Source organism: Rhineura floridana, chromosome 6 (genome assembly GCF_030035675.1).
Source record: "Rhineura floridana isolate rRhiFlo1 chromosome 6, rRhiFlo1.hap2, whole genome shotgun sequence".
Taxonomy (NCBI): Eukaryota; Metazoa; Chordata; class Lepidosauria; order Squamata; family Rhineuridae; genus Rhineura; species Rhineura floridana.
In genome coordinates, this window is record NC_084485.1 from 111,789,846 (window position 1) to 111,811,151 (window position 21,306).

The window sequence follows — 21,306 nt, forward strand, 5'->3', positions numbered from 1 at the left end:
ATTAGTGTTTAAAGCCTTAAATGCCTTTGGCTCCAAACATCTGAGAGATGGTCTCCTTCACTACACACCCTCTCAAGTGCTAAGAACAGCAGAGGGGGCCTTCTTGCTTTCGTGATAGTTCTGCCACCCTTAGAGGTTTGGGGGACGGTGACCCAGGAGAGGGCTTTCTCTGTGGCAGACCCTAAGTTGTGGAATTCCCTCCCTACGGAGATGCATCTGGCACCTTCGCTGTACAGTTTTCAACAAACATTTTCAACTGTACAGTTTTCAGTAAAATCTCTTTACTCTAGCCTCCAACACCAGGGATATATGTTTTCAGGCCCCACTCTATTTCTGTGAATATAATGTGTTTTAATTGTTTTTAATACTGTGTTTTAAATTTCTGTAACCTGCCTTGGGACCTACTGGTGAAGGGCAGGCAATATTACCACTACTACTGCCACCACTATAATAATAATAATAATAATAATAATAATAATAATAATAATAATAATAATAATAATAATAATAATAATAATAATAATAATAATAATAAATAAAGTATTAGTGCATTGCTGAGTTCTATACATGCTTGTAAGTATGCCCTACTATATGCACTGGGGTCAAGTAAGTGTAGGCAGGATTGCTATCTTAATTGAATAACTGTAGCAAAGGCCATATTCCTATTGAGAAGTCTTTTGTTTAAAGGGATATGCCTTCTGCACAAGACTGTGTCTATGTGCACAAAACTATTGTTAGGTGTTATGTCACATTTATGCAAACCTACAGCCAATATATAAAAAACGTACCGAGAGATATGGTAAGGTACCTGGTGCATTCCCAGAGCTAGAGTCTGCATTGTGGACACAATCCACCAGGAAAAACCTCTACACAAGGCCCATTGAAATGGACAGGAGCTATGCAAGAGCCGGCATGCCAAAGAGCACTATTTTGGTTGCTATCTCATTGAGTTTACATTTATACTTCACACTAATGGTCTCTATACAACTTCTTTGGAACTCTGTCCTTCCTGTTTTCTCTCTTTCAAAATTGCTTCATCTTTGGTTCTTCATCTTTCACAAAAGTTCATCACATTTCAAATGCAATCTGAAAAAGAAATTATGAGCTAATTTATATCCAAACTTTGATGTGATACCTGAGTTGACAAAACACAGTTTGTGAGCAGCCAGCACACCTGAATCAGAAACCTTGAGGGTTTACAAACCATTTTTGTGCTAGTTATGGTTTGGCATGACATCTAAATTGCTGAACCATAGATATGACATTGCTGAGTCTCCATATTATGCTACTGCACCATGGAAAAAGAATGGATTTATGAAGCTGATTGCTGAGAGGACAGAAATGGAATTCAGGCAAACAGTTCTAAACCATGTTTTGCTTGGTATACATTTAGAAGTTCAAAAATCATTTGGAATGCAAACTATGCTTAGCACGAGATATGATATTTGATATGATGTCTGAACTGAGTCTTCCTTATCTAGGGATACAGATTTTTCCCCTTGAATATTTAGCAGAAAACATACATGCTTCACATACTGAGCAGCTCCCATGTGCCCTATTTTCAAGTGTCCATGAATCAGGCCTCAAAACTGATGCAGTGTAGTTATTAACAACATCACCTATCAGCCTAGGATCCATTCTTCAAATGCTAGTTCAGCCATAATCTCATTTGGTGACCTTATTCAAGACATTATTTCTCAGCCTCACTACCCACTTGCAATATAGGGATCATAAATACTGGACTACTATGTTATTGCCTTCCTGTAAGGAACACTGAAAAACTTAAGTGAAGAACTTCGAGCACATAGAAAAAGTGCAAATATGAACTATTATAACTATCCAGCCCCTGTCATCCAGGGAGAATAAGGGGCTGAGTGAAATTGGGATAAGTTATGCCTGTGCTGAAGTTTGCTTCTGTGCAAGGACAAAATGCAGCCTAGTCTGTCATGATGATCCTAGGCCCATACTCTCCTTCAGGAAATGAGCCTGGGGATTCAGAGTGGGAGAGGGGATTGCCCCAGAAGCAATCCAGCCAACTGGATGTCCTTCTACAAGATGTACCCATGGTGTCAGTAACCCTCTGGCCCGAGGACATTGTATTGCCCTCCTCTGATTCAGAGGACTCCAGCTCAAAAGCCCAGTGCAACTAGAGTCTCTCCTACTTTGTCAAAGTAAACAACTGCTAAAGCAGGATAGGTCCCTTTAAATGAAGAGGCTCCTCCTAGTGAGACAGAGTGGTAGCTCCTCTTTAAAGGGTCAGTCTGAGGATGGTGACTGCTTAAGCAACAACTGAGACCTGCTCTCATGAAGTGGCCAACTTGAGTTGTGGATGGAGCTGTCCAGGGTGCTCTTGCCTCGCCTCTGCTGCAGTCAGTGTTTGTGACAGAATACAGCCTCTGTAAACGGCGCCACCATTTAACTCACTTTAAAAAATTGTGTTGTCCAGTTCTGTACAAGGAGGGCATCATCATATTTGCTGAATATGCATGATCATCACTGTAATGATAGACATATATAGAATTATGTCCAGGATTGTCTTTTAAACATCATGTACATTAATATCCATGGGACCAGAAACACATTCATTAGCAAAGTATAGTTGAGCCATATTCTTCAGCATTAACTTTCATGCAGTGTGTATAATCTCATAGGTGAAAATTCATTATGGAATTACATACCTTCCCCTCACACCCACCCCTGCGACTGGGCAGCAGCTTGTTCTGATTTCCAAAGCGGGGAGACTGGCCTTCTCAATGGGGGTGATGTCATTGGTTAACCAGCTTCCGCTGTACCCCACACTGTACAAGGCAGTTCCTCTCTGTATTAGTTCTACCTTAACCTGCCAAGAAAAGAAAACACTTCACTTCCTTTATTCTGCAGTGAAACAAAGTGGTTTGGACACAATTTGGAGGAGCACTGCCAGAAACAACAAAATAGGCTTTAACTTAATAACGTTTCCATATATTAGGCGCTCTTCAAGAATATATGACTCTAATTGATTTTTACCATTTTTTTATAGAACACAACTGGTGTAGTGGAAATTATCTGTTGGCATACTACCAGAATTGGAGAGAAATGGGGAAAATATATAAAACTTTATGGAAACTGATAGTATTAAATCAGAGCAGAGTTGTTTTTTGGGAGTTCCTTTTGGTGCTTTCTCCCTGACAATTGCTATTAAAAGGAAAATCACCTTAATTTTCTTTATAAAGCTAAAGTGTTAGTCTGTTTTATTGGTGACAATGATCCTAATAGGAAAATCATTCATAAAAGCGTATTGTGTGGTGAAATAGCTGGAGTTAGTGCAATCATGTTCACATAAAAAATGTTATTGCGTTTGCAACCTGCCTTTTATGACTGAGCATGCATATATTTTTAAGTAACCTATTTTCTGGAGTCTTGAAAGAATGATAATATACATGTTTCTTTTCACTTAAAAAAGAAACAGTAGATGCCTTGTTTACAGCCAGACCTATTTAAAATTGATCTTCTCAGCAATACTTCTAGACAAAAGCCTTTGGAAGATTTTCAATGACAGTAGCCATATTATGGAACCCTCTGTAGGTTTAGCAATACTATTTTGTTTTATTAACTATGAAGGCTTCCCTCCCACCCACCACCCCTCTCTCTTTGAGCACTCTCTTTTAAATTGCGGTTTATATATATATATATATATATATATATATATATATATATATATAAAACTTTCGTTTACAAATAAATTCACAGTGTCTCCAGTATTCTATCTGCTAAGCTAATTCTAGGAGCGAAGTGAGATGCAAGACAACTTTTTTGGTTAGCAGTATTTAAAGAAAAATAAAATATTAAGCCATTCCAATCACTTTTGCAATATCTGTGCTTGCCCATCCTCTGGAGATCACACTCCGCAGATAGATATTTGTTTTGGAGTGCTCCAACAGACCTATTGGGACAGACATGGCAAATTTGAAATGTACAGTCATAGTCTTATGTACCATCTCTATGGAGTTCTGTATCTCTCTGCCACAGACTGCAACATTTCCTCTCTTATATCTCCTTCCATTGTGCATGCCCCATTTATTATTAGACCATTCTCCTGTGCCACCTTCTTCATGCTTTCTCCCAAGCTTCTCCCTATGTCTCAAACAGCATTTCTCTTTCCATTTGTCAAGACATTTCCCTTTCCCCCTTTTAGATTACTGCAATGCAATCTAAAATATACTCAGTGGGTCACTGCACTGCCTGTGAGGGCCTCCTGCAGACACCATCTTATCAGGAGGTCCGTTCCGCACAACATAGGAAACGGACCTTTAGGATGGCGGCAGCTACCCTTTGGATCACTTCCCCTTAAATATTACACAAGCACCCACATCTCTGTTATCTTTCCTGCGCCCGCTGAAAACCTTCCTCTTTCAACAAGCCTTTTAAGTAGAGACCTTATCCCACTCTGTGTCTGTGTTGGAATTGATTTAAAGCTGTTTTTAAAGTTTTTTTTTCAAGATGTTTTTCAAGACGTTTTTCAAGATGTTTTAAAGTCTGTTTTTACAATGTTTTAGAGTGTTTTTAGTGCTTTGTTTGCCACCCTGGACTCTTTCTGGGTGGAAGAATGGGGTATAAATTTAATAGATCAATATAAATAAAATAAATAATGTGTTATATATGGTGCTGCCTTTAGAGAAAATTCAGAAGCTTCAGCTGGTGAGGAATTCAGCAGTCAGATAATTGACTGGAAGTAGGAGGTTTGATCATATTGCTTTAAATTTGGGTGGGAGACTACATGTGTCTGCTGTAGAATAAAAAGTTGGGGAAAACCCTGAAAAATAATGAAAAATAATCCCCTCCACCACTTGCCATATGCTCAGAGGCACATTTTACCAAATTCTTCCAAGCTACACAGGAGGTAGATTGGACTGTGAAAAACCAACCCAAATGGTGTTTGCATTTTTGAAAATTTGTAGGGCAGTACAATATCTTAGAGAGGAAGTCAGGTCTCCTGCTCCTCTGGTACATTCACTACAGCTGTCCAATTTCCTTGCTTTTTAAAGTTTGATAGAAATATTTGTTGGCTATAGGTCCATTCTTAAACTGCAAGGGTTTTTTCCCCCTATTAGTGAATTCTGTTTCTTCATCCTTTCCATGCATTCTGTGACAATTACAGATTGCCAATCACCAAAGCTGGAATGGGGAACCTGTGGCCCTCCAGGTGATGTTGGACTCCCATCAGCCCCAGGCAGCTTGTCCAATGGTCAGGGCTTATGGGAGTTGTAGTCCAGCCATCTGAAACACCACAGGTTCTAAACAGCTATGTCATCTTCAGAGTCTCAAGAAAAGAAAGGATCCTTGCTCTGCAGCAAAATTAGCCAGTTCCATAATGTCAGTATTTGATGCCACTGATGTGTTATATTCATTTCCCTTTTTAAGAAGTGCTTGCCCACAAATGATTTAGAACCATGTTTGCAAGATATATCTTTAATTTTAAGTTCACCACTTTTGTTTGCCAATGGTTTCGGATAGTATGATGAGATAAAGAAAGAGGGTAGCACCAAATGCATCAGAGCAGGAAAGGAAAGGAAAAGTATTAAAATGGCACTGAAAAATGTAGGGAACCTTTTTAGTAAATTGCTCAGAACAACTTAGTGGAAAACTTTCTTGGGGGCACAAGAATTCAATCTGAGTTATTCTAGTTATGCTAAATCTCTCATCAAGGTGATGTTTTGAGGTTGACCTTTTTCTTCCATTTATATCACATCTTTCTTCTGTTATGGAACCCACAAGATGGTGCACATGTGATTTCCAAGCATTACCCATCCAGGCACTGACCAGAGCAGAACTTCTTAGGCTCAGCAAGATGGTGTCCTTCCTTATTAATGAATTTATTTATAAGATTTCTTACCTGCCCTTCACCATAAGGTCTCAGGGCAAGTTACAATATAAACATACCTTTAGAGAAACAAGTAAAAGTGTTTACAGTTATAAAAATAAGTGCAACTGAAAAACTTTTCCAAGCAAAACAGAACGGTATAGAATCAACAAAAGAAGAGAGCCCTACAAAACAAATGCCTGAACTGTCAAACACTACGGTAAAGAGGTGCATCTTCAGCATATGGTGGAAGCTGTACAAAGAAGATGCCAAGTGCACCTGATGTGTATTAATAAGATGATGTGTGAAGCATTTCTTCATCTGGATGGCTGCAGTTGCTATAATGTTCAGTGCCAACGTGAGACATTTAAGACTGAAGAAGTTACGCAACCAGAGAGAGCCCTCTAATAACACTTGTGCCTTCAGTTTCTCCAAGCACCAGGTTAATATGGGAGGTATCCAACAAACTTGTTCCATCAGCACAAGGACTAATCTATTCTGGGAGTTCCCCCAACTTTCTGGAGCAAATCTGAGGATGGGGCAGGGAGAGGACGTTCCACTGCATGAATGGAAATCCTTGCAATGACAGAATGAGTTAGATGGATATAGTCCTGTGTTCAGTCCTGTGAACATGGTGTGCATGGAAAGCAGGGATTGCCCTGTATATTTCACTGCTAGACAACACTTTACTGGCACAGTATGAAAATTCCAAAAGCATTTCTTGGCACTAGTTATTTTATTTATCGGTTTATTCATTTATTAAATAGTTTAACATCCCATCTTTCCCTCAATATGGTGCACAGGATGGCTTATAACAATAGTAAATAAAACACCGTAATTGCAATAAATACTTTAAAACCATGAAATAAAATACAGAAAACATCAGTGATAATAATTATCTACAGAAACAATTTCTTCAGGATCCCAATGCTCAGACAAAGAAAAATATATTTAACCATTTCTTGAATGTAGGTCAAATGTAATTTGAGAGGGGATTTCAGAGATGAAGGGCCACCACTGAGAATGCTGTGCCACCAAGAATGTTTCAGTCATGGGTTGGACACTGAGCAGGACCTCTCCAAATGACATGCAGGTGTTGGTTGGTAACAGGGGAGATACTCCCTCTGGGTGGTCAGGAAGGTGAGCATGTCCTCTAGCCACTGAAAACCAAATCTAAGATGCTCTGAGCTTTATAAATAAAGAGTAAGATATAAGAACATAAGAACCTACTTGATCAGGCCAATGGCTCACCTAGTCCAGCATCCTGTTCTCACAGTGGGAAGCATGTAAGCAGGACCCTGAGAACAGTAGAACTCTTGCTCCTGCAGTTTCCAGCAGCTGGTATTTAGAAGCATACTGCCTCTGACAGTGGAGGTAAGACATAGTCCCATATTAACATAATAAATGTAATAATGTGTAACACAAAACATAGGGAATAACATTGGGTGATAGTCTTGATCACTCTTTTGTTGCTGCTGGTGCACCAAATTCATTAACATGGACTTGCATATGGAACTTAAAGAGATACATGGGTCAGTAACAAAGGAAACATTCTCTCAGGTGAGGTCCCAAGTCATTTATGGTGGTTATGGTCAAGACAATTCCATATAACTAAGTCCTGTACTTAACCAGGGAAGGGAAAGAACTATGAACAGGATGCTCCATAGTTGGCAATGGGAAGGCATCAGCTATGCTCACAGAGTCAACTGATCATGGCCAATGACAGCAACTGGGCAGCTTCTGCTGCTTAGCTCTATGTGCATAATGGTGTTGTGGGGTTTTTCGTTTGTTTATTTTTTAGAAAGCTGGGTCAGAGTCATAGACTATATTATTGATTGATTGATTTAAAACTTTTTGAGGGACTTCTTCCATAAAGCAGCTTACAATATTAAACAAACGCCAATGCCACCAGACATTAACATAAACAATTCAAAATACTGTACAACTAAATAATAAGCTAGCATAAAAAGTGGAGTTACAGGAATAAAATATCAAACATAATACAGACCATGAAAGCTGTATTTCTGGATCATAGCCATAAGTTAAAAAGAACATATAGGAAGTCTAAAAGGATTTGAATATTTCTTATCAAACTGTTGTAGAATATTCTGTCACCAAGTCTAAAATTAGTTTAAGCTCTTCATTGGCCATCCAATAATAACCTTACCCCTGTAAGGATTTTCTGCAGCCACAGCTCATTTATTTGCACCAACATATCCTCCCAAATTCCCAAAGGCCCAATTAATGCTTACAAAGCATGGCTGATAAAGCTTTGATTACATTCCCCCCATCCCAGAAATCTCAATGAATTATCTATATTAAATTGATATTTCAGAGGAAATCCCAGTTTCCAGTAAATGCCATCCTTGGTTTTAATAGTATCTATTAAATACACCAGATGTAGATTTGCAGTTAAAGATCTACTCCAACTTCCATTCAGCAAACCTGTTATTTCAGATACCTTCTAAGAAGCATTTTATCAGTCTTTGATGGGCCTCACAGCTCCTAGTGCTATAGGAATGGTGAAACTAATGAAGTGTGGACCTGATCAGGAGGCCACTGGAAACCCAATCTAAGATCCCCTGAACTTTATAGGTGAACAGTAAGATATGCATGTAATTTTCATTTATTTAGTTGTTTAACAAAATGTATATACCGCTTACTAGAACAAAAGAACTCTAAGCGGTTTACAATACAATCTAAAATACTAATTTAAAATGCCAATAAAAAGCAAACATATTTATATAAATATAAAATGAAATCGTTAATTTTAAAACACTTATACCTACTACGATAACATGCCTTGGTAGACTTGCTGGAACAAAAAGGTTTTTAGCAGATGCCAAAAACAATACAGTGAAGGTGTCTGCCTAATGTCAATGGGCAGGGAGCTGCAAAGTGTAGCTAATACATGACATAAGGTATAGCACAAAGGGATAACATAGAAAATAACACCTGAGTGATGCAGTCTTGAAGCAGTGTTTTGGGCATGCATAGGGAACGTGAAGAAACCCCCACAGAGATGACATTGTATAGCAACCAATATGGGTAGATCATTGTGGTAATGTACGTCGCCTAGAGTGGCCATTTGGTCGGCCAGATAGGCGACTCACAAATAAAATTTTATTATTTATTATTATTATTATTTAACACCTTTCCAGAGTAACCAAAAATGGATTATTACACAGAAATGTCAAAAGAGTGTAAATTTCTTTTGAAAGTTATTTTTGGATATAAAGTCCATAGGAACATCAAAGTTGCCATATACCAAGGCAGACAATTGGCCCATTTAGCTCAGTATGTTGGCGTGTGCGTGTATAGATCATACAAGGATGGAATCCAAGAGTCGCATAGAACAGGAATAAGCCAGGCCAGGCAAGTTTCTTGTAAGAGTCTTTACTAGGCAAAGACATTAGACACAGTTCTCTTCACAGACAGCTTTTCCCCCACACTGAGCTTTTCCAAGCATCCCACCTTATCAGGCTTCCCAGCCAGCTACTGACCTTGGCAAACCTGGCACTCTGTTCTCACAGCTTAACCCTTCTGCTTCAGGTTTCACTCTCTTTGCTAAACACCCTGTCTGTGAGTCTCACAGCCTGCTTCACTGACCAACAGCCCCCACCTGAGACTCACAGATTACAAAACTTCATTGTTCATTATTACATTTCTACAATATTAACTTTTCATTACAATACATATCAGTACATGGTTTGTTTTCTTACAGTTTCTATTTACATTTTCAGTTCAGTTCTTGTTTCTTTATTTCTTTATTCACACAGGTTTTACAGAGTCATTTTTGTTCACTTTTATTTGATAATACATTTATATTTCATTCCTCAACACAAAACTTCCACATGAGATCCATTGTTTCTTTATCTATTGGTCCTTCTTTTTCCCATTCTACTGGATATTTATCTGTTTCATTATTCTGTTGTGTAACATTAAATGTGAATCTCTGAGGTGGTTGACCTTTCGTTTTTCTTTCTGATCTTCTAACATTATCTATTTCCATTTCTTCCTCACTCTCTATTTTACTTGGACCTGCACCTGTTCCTGCACTGGTACTTGGCATTTCTGTATCTTGCATTGCCATGTCTTCACCTCTCAGCCTTTTTACAGTACGTTTGCCACCGTGTATTAGATCAGTCAATGCAGTTCTTAATGGAATTTGCTGCCCAAAAGGAACATCTGCAGCTTCCTGCTTGCTTGCACTATCAAGTATAACTGTTTGACTGTCTCTCCAAGGTTTATCTATCACCTTTATGCTTCTGCTTAACACTACTTGTTGTTTCTCAGGCAACCAAACTCTATAATATGAATTCTGAAATCCCAAAATGCGTCCTGCCTGAGCTCTTGAGCCTAATTTACCATGCCTTTTCTGTTTTGCAACATGTACCCAGCATTTTGCCCCAAAACGTTCTATGTGTTTCACCCTGGGCTTTCTTCCAGTCAGTTTCTCATAGGGAGACATGCCTATTGTTCTGTGCATGAGACGGTTCTGAATATAAACAGTGTACAGAATACATTCACCCCAATAAGTGTTATTCATATCTGCATCTGCTAGCATGGCTCTCATTGAATCCTGCAATGATCGGTTCCTCCTCTCTGCAGTTCCGTTGGAGGATGGGCTGAAGGGAGCAGTGAGACTCTGTATTATTCCCTTCTTTTCCAAATATGTTTTAAATGAATTACTGGTAAATTCCCCACCTTGATCTGATTTGATATTTTTGATAACAACCCCATATTGTGTCTCTGTCCTCTGTATAAATGCCTTCAATTTCTCTTCTGCTTCACTTTTCTTTTTCAATAAGAACACATGTGTAAATCTGGAGAAGTCATCCACAATCACTAAATAAAACCTTGCTCCACCTTTTGAGCACTGGAAAGGTCCAGCCAAATCCACATGTATGAGCTGATAGGGTTCAGTGGTCGTGCTTTCACAGCTCTTATTTACCGGAGTCACAGTCATTTTTGTTTTATAGTATACCTCACACTCATCCACATGCTCACAATGTGTTAATTTCAAATCTTGACTATGCTTTGGGGTGTTTTGTACCTTTTCGAAATGTGCGTGTGCTAATTTTCTGTGCCATTCATGTAAACAATTATCATGTTTATCTTTATTAACTCCTATCCAAGCACACGTGGGTTTATCAAGATTGCACTCAACCATAAACATTTGGTTCTGTAATCTCCCTTGCATGCATATTTCACCATCTTTTCTCACAAAACATCTATCCCCTTCAAATGTAACTTTACAACCTATTTGAGCCAATTTTCTTACTGATAGAATGTTATATTTTAAACCAGAAACCAATAACACATCTGTCAATATAGTTCCCAAATTACTCAACCTGAGCGTGCCTTTTGCAATCGCGTCCTGAGTCGATCCGTCAGCCAGATAAATCTTCTCCTGCGCCGGCTTTGATGTGTAAAATAAACTAGAGTCTGTGATTAGGCAATTAGACGCTCCACTGTCGAGAAGCCACTTAGAGTTAATGAGTTTATTGTCCTCCTTAGTAACAAAGTTCACGCTTGTTCTCTGACTTTCAAAGTCCCTGTTATTCCTCTTCTTTAAACAATGTCTCTGTATATGTCCACGGGACCCACAAAAATAACATATTTTATTCTCTTGCCTGCTTCTTTGAGTTTGTTGTTGTACAGCCACAGTCTCTTTTAACTCTGTTTTCTTATTCTCTTGTCTTCTATTCCACTCTTGTTGAAGTTTCTGTTCTACAAAGTCCAAATTCAGATGTCCGTCGGGTAAAGTTTCCAGACTAGAGACCAGGACATCCCATTTTTGATCAAATGAAGATAACAGTATATAGACCATCTGAATGTCACTATGATGCACTCCTCTATCTTGCAGCTCAGCATTTAATCTACGGAATTCAGCCAGATGCTCTGTCATAGTCACTTCATCTGTAAAACGCATCTGATAAAGTTTCCGTGCTAAACACAGCCTGCTCCCAGCAGTTTGCTGCACATGAGCGGCTCTTAGCTTCTCCCACATCTGATTAGCTGTCGGCTCATTACTCACCAGCAACAGTTGTGAATCAGACAGCCCCAGAGTAATAAAAGCCTTCGCTTTCTCATCTTTCTTCAACCACGCTGCTGAAGGAGCTGCCGGAGGGGGGTTTTCTATGACATCATTCAAATCTTCTTTAATCAGAACTGCTCTCATTCTCCATTTCCAGCTGGAGTAGTTTACAGCATTCAGCCTCTCCATCGGCATCCTGGATAACAGGTTTACAGCCATGTTGCCCACTCTTACTTGCCTCTTTCTTGCACTTTGTTTCTCTCTGCAACAACATCACGTCAACTGCTCTCGAACCCGCTACCTTGTATGATAAGCTGGGCCCATAACCCTTGTTGGCGTGTGCGTGTATAGATCATACAAGGATGGAATCCAAGAGTCGCATAGAACAGGAATAAGCCAGGCCAGGCAAGTTTCTTGTAAGAGTCTTTACTAGGCAAAGACATTAGACACAGTTCTCTTCATAGACAGCTTTTCCCCCACACTGAGCTTTTCCAAGCATCCCACCTTATCAGGCTTCCCAGCCAGCTACTGACCTTGGCAAACCTGGCACTCTGTTCTCACAGCTTAACCCTTCTGCTTCAGGTTTCACTCTCTTTGCTAAACACCCTGTCTGTGAGTCTCACAGCCTGCTTCACTGACCAACACAGTATTGCCTAGATTGATGGGCAGTGGCTCTCCAGGGTTTCCAACAGTGATGTTTCCAGCCCTTCCTAGGGGACTGAACTCTGGACCTTCTGCATGCAAGGAAGATGCTCTGCCACTAAGCTATGGCCCTTTCCCAATAATACTCCTTCATTTATTTATTAAGTTTATATGCCACCCTCCGTCAAAAGATCCCAGGGTGGTAGAATGTAACAAGCCATATATGTCAACACTTAACAACAAATATCTATGCAGTACCAAAAGCAAAGCAATTATAATAAGAAACACATGATAAAATATAAAGTCTCATTTATCTACTTATATCAGGTACAACTGTAAAACGTAATACATACATAACAGCAACAAGCTAAGCATTAAGAGAGGGGAAAATCAGGAGCAGGTTACATTAAAAAGAAAAACAATGTACGAGTACACAATCTTCTCTCTTTACAAAAGTAGCTCTTAATTCCCCCCTGCCACCTTTGCAGAAAATGACAGACTCTTCCAGCTTGTCACCTGGGAGCTTTTCTTTCCTCTCTCACCCTGGAAGATCTCCAGTCCCCTGCCTCTCACACAGGGTACTTCTTCCCTCTGTCTGCCGCTGTCATGTGGGTGAAGTCATTGCCCCACCATGATGTCCCAGAAAGGAATACACCATAGGGGGGTAATCTTCTGTGGGGTCTCCCTTGTGGTGACCCTCCCTTTTGTTGGCACATCACTGGGCAGCCCATTGTCTGAAACATGACCAGCTTCTCCCTCCCCATTTTGAAGCACACCCTCAGGGTGGATAGAGTCCACTCTGCCTGCCTGTGTGCAGTTTGCTTCATGCATTAAGTGGTAGATGGATAATGACGATAAGATGGAACTGACTGGATTGATGGATAGTAGCCAACCAGTAGTGATAGCTGCAAAATACTGAAAATCTAAAATGATTCTTTCAATTTTTGAATGGCTGTATAGCGTTTGTGGTGTTGAGTTATGGCTGAAATTACAAACTATATTCATTTAAATGGGATAAAATGTGTTTAGTTAATCATAGTCAAAGTTATACATTTGCTTCTAATTTTGTAATGGGCGTAAACTAATTTCAGTTTACAGTCATATAATCTGAAGATGACATCTGTAAATGACAACCCAAACTTCAGAGCTCTCTACATTGCCACAATAATATAACTTCCATTTGCTTATTCTGTGAATACGTTTCTACAGAAGGAAGGAATGAAATAAAAGGAACCGAGATTAAGTGTGGGAACAGGAAACTTATGAGCTTCAAGACTTGCTATTTTTCATTCCAGCTGGAACTAGAACTATTATACAAAAAATATTTGTACAGAAGATCCCTCCAGTGAATAAAGAAATCAGTAAAACCCAAAGATATTGCTACATGCAGAACCACAAAAGTTCCATTCCACTTAACATTTTTCTTACATTGCTCCTTCAAGTTTAATAATAGTGATGCAGTCGTCAGTGGACTTACACTGGAAGTTAGTGGTTTGTGAATATCAGCTAATGTATAATCACTGAAGAATTACAGAGGTTCGCATGGGAATGTTCATGAAATTAATCTCAGGGAAGTTGGGCCAGGGTGGGTAGAGGGATATAGCTACATAAAACCCATTTGTTACATAAAGCACACCTGAAGAAAAGTGAAAGGCACTGCACTCAAGGACTGTATACAAATTAAGGCTTGTACATCCAGAATACCATCTGAAAGGTATCATTTTAGAAAACCTCCAATTGCAGCATCATGCTGTGGCTAAATGCATTTTTCCCTAAGGAATCTCCAGTTTTATCCGATATGAGTTATTCATGTTGTAATGTAATAGAAAATAAGTTAGTGTTTATTAAGAATTAGAGAATGCACCTCTAATGCATTTTATTTATATTTATTTACATTTTTATTTAATTTATATATTTATGTATTTATTTTTATTTACATTTATTTTTATTTACATTTTCCCTGTCTCATGTCAAGGGTTCAGGACTGGTCAAATTATATACAAAAAATATTGAATTATTGTGCAATATATCCTTTTTTCATTTCATTGTCACAACTAGCAGAGTGATATAGCTTGAGTTTGCTTAACAGCAAACATGGAGCCTCCTGATGGAAAGGGTTCAGAAATGCTACCCATTTCGTTGTGTTGGGAACCAATTTACATCTCATACTGCTGTAGTAAAAAAAAAAAAGATGGCTGCTCATCATTTTAAGTTCACTAGGGTCTTCTGACCCTGTGTGCTTTGCACACAAACCCCAGAACCTAACCCCAGGAGCAGAAACCCCAGGCACCTCCACCCCTTCATCAACCCCCCCTTGCCAGCCCCCCAGTGCCTCCAGGTGTTGGCTTGTGGCAGCTGCCATTGGCCTGCTCATGCTCCTCAGGCACTTGCCTGCCTGCCTCGCCTGTTCCCCTGCAGCTCATCCAGGCCTCCACAGCTCACTGAGGCCGCCGTCACCCACCTAGCCCTACTGCCTCACCTTACCTCCTCCCTGTCGCCTTAGCCTCACCCACCTCTCATGCCTTCATAGCCTGCTAGCCAGCCTCCCTCCCTCACCCGCTGGCTGGCCTGCTGCCACCACCATAACCCTGCAACATTTAGAAGGCTGTCATCATGTAATTACAGTATGATGGCAGCCTAAGAAAAATATTATATATATGGACATCATTTTAAGTCAGTTAATATTGGGTGTTGAGAGGTCAAAAATACTCAGCCAATCCATTGGACAAGTCCATTGTCAAAGAATCAAAGAATCCCTCCTACCTTTGCTCCCTCAGATAACACCATGATTTCATTTATTTATTTCAAAGGTTGCTGTCCCGCCTTAAGCTGTACTTAGGATGGCTTCCAAACATAATTGTAAACAGAATAAAATGTCACTAACACATCAAATTAAATAAACAAATCAAGCAACAGCACCTAAAATATGTAAGCAAATTATCCTAATGTATGGTCTGAGGGCACATGAGACTCCTATCTTGTTGAAACTAAGCAGGAATGGAGTTGGTCAGTGTCTGGATGGGAGATCTCCTGGAAACCACTTTTCTACTACCTTGAGTTCCATGATGGAAGAAAGGTGTGATATCAATGTACATAAATAAATAAATAAATGTTTGCTCCTAGATACAGGATGTTTTATATTTATATTACGCAAGATATAATATAAAAAAATCTAGAAATAGTTTTTAGTGCATATGAGGAAATGACAGGATATGACCTATCTTTAGTACTATTTGGGTATGTGAAGATCTTTAGAAGGTTAGGTAATAAAAATACAAGCAGAAAAATTATCTATCAGTTATAAATAGAAGAAAAAAGATGTTCTGCTAATATCTTGGTGTTATATCCTATTTAGGCTGCAATTCTCTACTTACCTGAGAGTAAGCCCCATTGAAATCAGTAGGACTTACTTTTGAGTAGACATGGTTAGAATTGTGCTGCAAGTCATACAACAGACACACTGAAATCAATGAGCATAACTAATTTATCCATTGGTTTTAATGGGTCTTTTCTGAGTATGTCATGTTGGATACAACCCATAGTGATACAACCTATATAATCTGGGATATGGTTTATATGATAAAATTAACAAAATTGTCAGAGTTAAACAAGGTAGACAACCAAACAGGTTTGTTGAGAGATCACTTTGATTATGTAAGGCAGGTGCAGGGAGCCTTTGTCCTCCAGATGTTGCTGAGCTACAATTTCTATCTTCCCTGGTCATGCTTCCTAGGGCTGATAGGAGTTCAGCAACATCTGGAGGGCCAAACATTCCCCACACCTGATGTAAGAGAATATGAAAGTGCAAGACTCTGTACATCATCTGCCTGCCTGCCTTCTTACAATCAACCCAGGGGGTGGCACTGCCTATCAGCTACCTCCTCCTCAGTCTCAATCTATTGATTCCACAGGTCTGCTCTAAATACAGCTAATGTTGGAAACGTCTTTTTATCATTTTATTTGTTTGTTTTGACAATTTATATGTCACTTAAATACAGTCGTCTCTAACTGTATATGACAATATACCACTAACAGTGACACCCACAAAGACCTCAGTGATTGGCAGGGATATAATGAATCAGGAGTTCCTTGAGGTATCCTGGACTCAAGTTGCTAAGGGCCTTGTCAATTAACATTCGAATCTTTATGACGGGAAAGAACCTCTAGCCTGTGGGCCAAATATGACCCTCCAGGCTACTCTCATCTGACCCTCAGGATGTCTCCCCAGGTTAAGCCCCTCACCAGCCATGCTCCAAAACCACCTTGAGTGCTTTTGTCTGGTTGGATTGTTTCCTTGAACTGTGATAGCACTTCTTGCTTTACCGGAGTGAGAGATGGGGGGGTGTAGAAACCTCTGGGGCGGAGCCTCCTGTGCAAAGATAACAATCAAAAGATGGAGCAGTCACAAAGAGAGGGAGAGATGTGCTTTCCTGTCATGCATGCATGCATGTTTGGGAGGATCCTGGGAAGACAGCATAATAGAGATGGGGTGAGAAAGGATGGCAGAGACAGTTTGCCTTCTATGAATTGAGATTTTTGCCTTTTGTGAAAGGGTTTATGTTAGAACCTCAAAGTGGGTTCAGAGGATTAGGTTTGTGTTTTGTGGCTCAGACCCCCACCACTGCCTTCTACTGTATTCCACTTTGTTTCCCCTGAACACTTCCTCAAAATCTCAAATATGCCCACATGTGCAAAAAGGTTGGGAACTGCTGGCTATAACTCTCCAGGGTTTGATGTATTTGTGAGGTGGGAATGAGTCTTTTCCAGCCCTATCTGGTGATGCTGGAGATTCATCTGGGACCTTCTGCATGCAAAGCATGTGGTCTACCACTGACCTAGGGCTCTATCCTTTTGTGCAGAGCATGAACTCTCCAAGTCCCTCCCCAAAAGCTTAGTTCAATGCACTGTCTGAAGGCAACTACAGGATTGAAGAATCCCCTCACTTCCACCCTCTTAATGGATGAGCTTCATTAAACGTTTGCAGCTCTGGCTGTTGTGACATTATAGAATAACTCAGTCCAGGAGCTGGAGAGGACATAGGGACTTGGATAAATCCTGGCATCTGAGCAAGGCAGGACTGAGGGCTTCCACATCCTAAGCAATGGATTCTGGCTCCAGTGAGCAGAAGAAAGACGTATGCCACCCTCAAATACTCCAAGGAGCCAGAACTTCCCAGGTGCAGCTCTTCCTTGGGTTTGGTTCCTTTTGGAAGGAGGTCCCTGGAGGCTTCTTGGAATTTTCTAATATTTGTGCTTTCCAAAATATATACACGTTGATTGTACACTACAATTCTGCCCCTTTTTCTTTTCACACAGAGATCTAGTTTGCCCTCTCTCCTTTCTGAGGGAGGATATTATTGTTATTGTTGTTGTTATTGTTGTTGTTATTTATTTTGCCATTCCTCACATGAAGTACAGGGTGGCTAACAAAATCTAAAAGCACAACATTAAAACCAAAATCTAAAATACAATATTCAAAGCATATAACAATCAGAGAAACAGTTAAATCAATATAGAAGTGTTGGGTTGTCCGACCACCACCTGACCTTCTGGGGCCTTCTTAGTTTCCATGGAGAGACATTAAGTGAATGTTATGGGCTGTCAACACTATTTGGTCAAGGCTGAGCTGCTGGCCAGGTCTGCCTTCTGGGCACCCTCACCGAAAGCCCTACTCACAGGAATCTGATGGGCAACTCATAACAAAAGGAACCAATGGGGGTTGGTCCATTAAGGTGAATGGGGCACTGCCTCACCAATCTCAGCCTGCCCTTAGCCAGCTTCCATCTGCCTGCATTCTTACTTGCATCCAGTCCAGGGGGTAGCACTGCCTGTCAGCTTGCTCCTTCTCCGCCACCTACACTCAAATAGTACTTGCTGCAACAGCAAATCAGAAGCAAAGGTGCTCCTATGGCTAGGGATGGAGGAGAAATTTGATTGAGTTCACATTCAAAGGAATTTGCCTAATTCACACTTTCTGAAACACTACATGAACTGAAATACAGCCATCCTCCAAAATTTGCACTTCTCCAATGTTTTGCAGTTTTGCTCTTCAGCCAAGTAATGTGTATAAAAATGCATACATTCGTGAAAAAATACAAAAATGCATTATATTAGGGAACGCTGCTTTGCAAACGTGTATATTAGGCAAAATTGCATTTAAACATGTGCATGTTAGGAAAAATATGTACTAAAATGCTGGTGAATGTTTATGAGAACTATTTTTTTTTAATTGCAAACTAACATGGCAATGTGGACAACTGAACTTAAGATTAGCAAAATGAGAAACAGAGAAACTGAAATGGACAGATTCACTATGAGTCTGCAAGGTCATCTCGATCAGTCACTCAGTCAAGTGAGGAATTGTTGGATGAGATGGCTGCAGCATTGGGGATGGTGGTGGCAGAAAAGGAAGAGGAGTAGCAAGCCACAGTTGCTGCAGCTATAGATACAGCCACACTAATAGGGAGGAGGCAGCAGTGATGGAGCAAGCAGCAGCCAGACACCATTATCTCATCCCACAATTCCTCCATCTCGGGTCCATCCCACAATTCCTCCATCTCAGGTCCATCTCAGGCAGAAAAATGCCTTGGACTGACCCTATATGTATTCACCATAGGGAAATCAATGCTCATCAGTGCTTGCCTCATCAGTGCTTTAATACTTTCCATTGTACATTGCCCTGGAGCTCTTCACAGCCTCACAGAAATGAACAGATGTGTTGGATAAAATCTTTGGCAGCATTCAAGAATTAAGTATTAAGTGAAACTCCCAAGTATTAGTGCTGAGCAAGACAATTCCCATAAATCAGCATCAGACCATGACTTTTCTTCAGATTCAAAGGAAATTGCTTAGATAATTTTTTTATAAGCTTTGGCACCTGTGCATTCCATAGAGGACCAGAAAGAGAAGTGCAAATGTGTTGTGAAACTACCTTTTCTTTCTACCATAATGTCATGTAGTCAAACCAAGAGGGTTCCATGAAAGAGTATGTTTTTGTGATGTTTTGGGGTGGTGCATTTTTTTCTCTTTCTCTAACAAAGCCAGGATAATGGATTAGATTTTGATTTCCTTGAAAAAGAATCTTTTGATGTTTTGAGCATTTTTATTATGTGTGCCCTCAGCACACTCCTAGAAGGTTTTTTTCTAAAAAGAAAAAAGTTTTAAAGTAATATCCACTAACAATTGTAATTTATTATAAAGAGGAAATGACCATCCCCTCCTGCAAAGAGGCAGGAGTTATGGCCTCCACTGGTTGATCCATCTTGAGCTCATAAATCATTGGCTAGGAGGAGGGATATGGATGAGGTGTGCTTCAGTCACTTGGCAACACCAGCAATATGAATGGCTACCTCTGGGAGTTAAATACAGTTTAGGCCTGTCAGTCCAGACCAATACAGTGAAATCTTTGGGAATGGCCTGAGGATGTGGGAGGGTTGAGTGTAAATTAGACTAATAAAACCTCCTGCTATGGCTCTCTAACAACATCAATCTCTTCCCTTGAAATCCCAAGTTCATCAGAATACGGCTTTTTTGTGGGCTACTTCTAATTCCCTAGCCAAGAGAAGTCATCCCATGTGAAGTTCTTTCAAGGCAGCTGTAATAGTTTTAAATGTGCCTTGATTAATTCTGACCAGTCTAGTGCTTGCTAGTTAGATATGGGGTAATAGCTATTACTTGTTCCCGGTGAACAAAATCACACAACAAGAGCCTACAGCCATCTCTCCTAATACTAGTGGGTTACTTACTAGAGACTTGCCTACTGGCATGTCCAATTGAATATCTATCGAAGGTGGTTTTCCTCCTTCACATTTATCACCTCACTAAACAACCAGCAGCCATGAGGAGAGCCAAAATGAGCATATTAGGAAGTGTGAGGAAGAGTCATGATTCAAACACATGGCAACTCGGTTTTGTGTGAAAATCTCATATGGCTGGAGGCAGCCCACTGTTCCACATCATTATCTTCCAGTTCTTAAGAGGGAAGAAAAGCGGCTGACGGGGGGGGGGTTGGAATAGTACAAGTGGATAACAGCTGTTTTTATTCTGCCCCTCTGAGCATCTTTTACAACCTGATGTCACTGCTTTCATGTCAAGGCAAGCCACCCCATTTCAAACGTACAAGGGATGTATTTTTATGATGTCAGTCACAAAAGCATGTTTAAAACAAAGTGTGCATCCCAGAGAACGCACTTGCCATAGAAGTCGCACACGCATACAAAATGTAGTCTGAGCCCAATCTTGCTGTGAGTCCAAAAAGATTTGACAATACAGAGACAGAAGGTGCAGCTTGGACACCGGAAGGGAAAGTGGGAAGAAAGGACCTGGCAGCTACCTAGCTTTCATAATGATTATACGTGATCATAGAGTTGCCAGTGCATTCTTAGACTAGGAGGGGCTGCAACAGGTAGGAATGCAAATCCAGATCTACTTGGATTTCCCTTTCCCTTCCTGCCATCTTCTGTTGTCAGCACATTCTATGCCTATCTTGTTTCTCTGCGACAGGGTGGCAGTGGCCCAAAACATACATGCTGAAATAAGGACGATGACTGATTTCCCCCCCACCCCGTTATCATGTGTTCACATCTCACTCCAAAGAAATATAAACCTGTTATGTTTGCAGTTGGCTGTGATCTTTATCTGGCACATTACATCTTCCTCATTTTAGCATTGTTTATAACAATTCTGCAGAAACCACACTAGCTATCCTACAGTTTCAACAGGCCTGTTGGGATAAAGCCTATAAACCAATTGGCAATCTCTCAGAAATCTATTCAGGTGGTAAAACG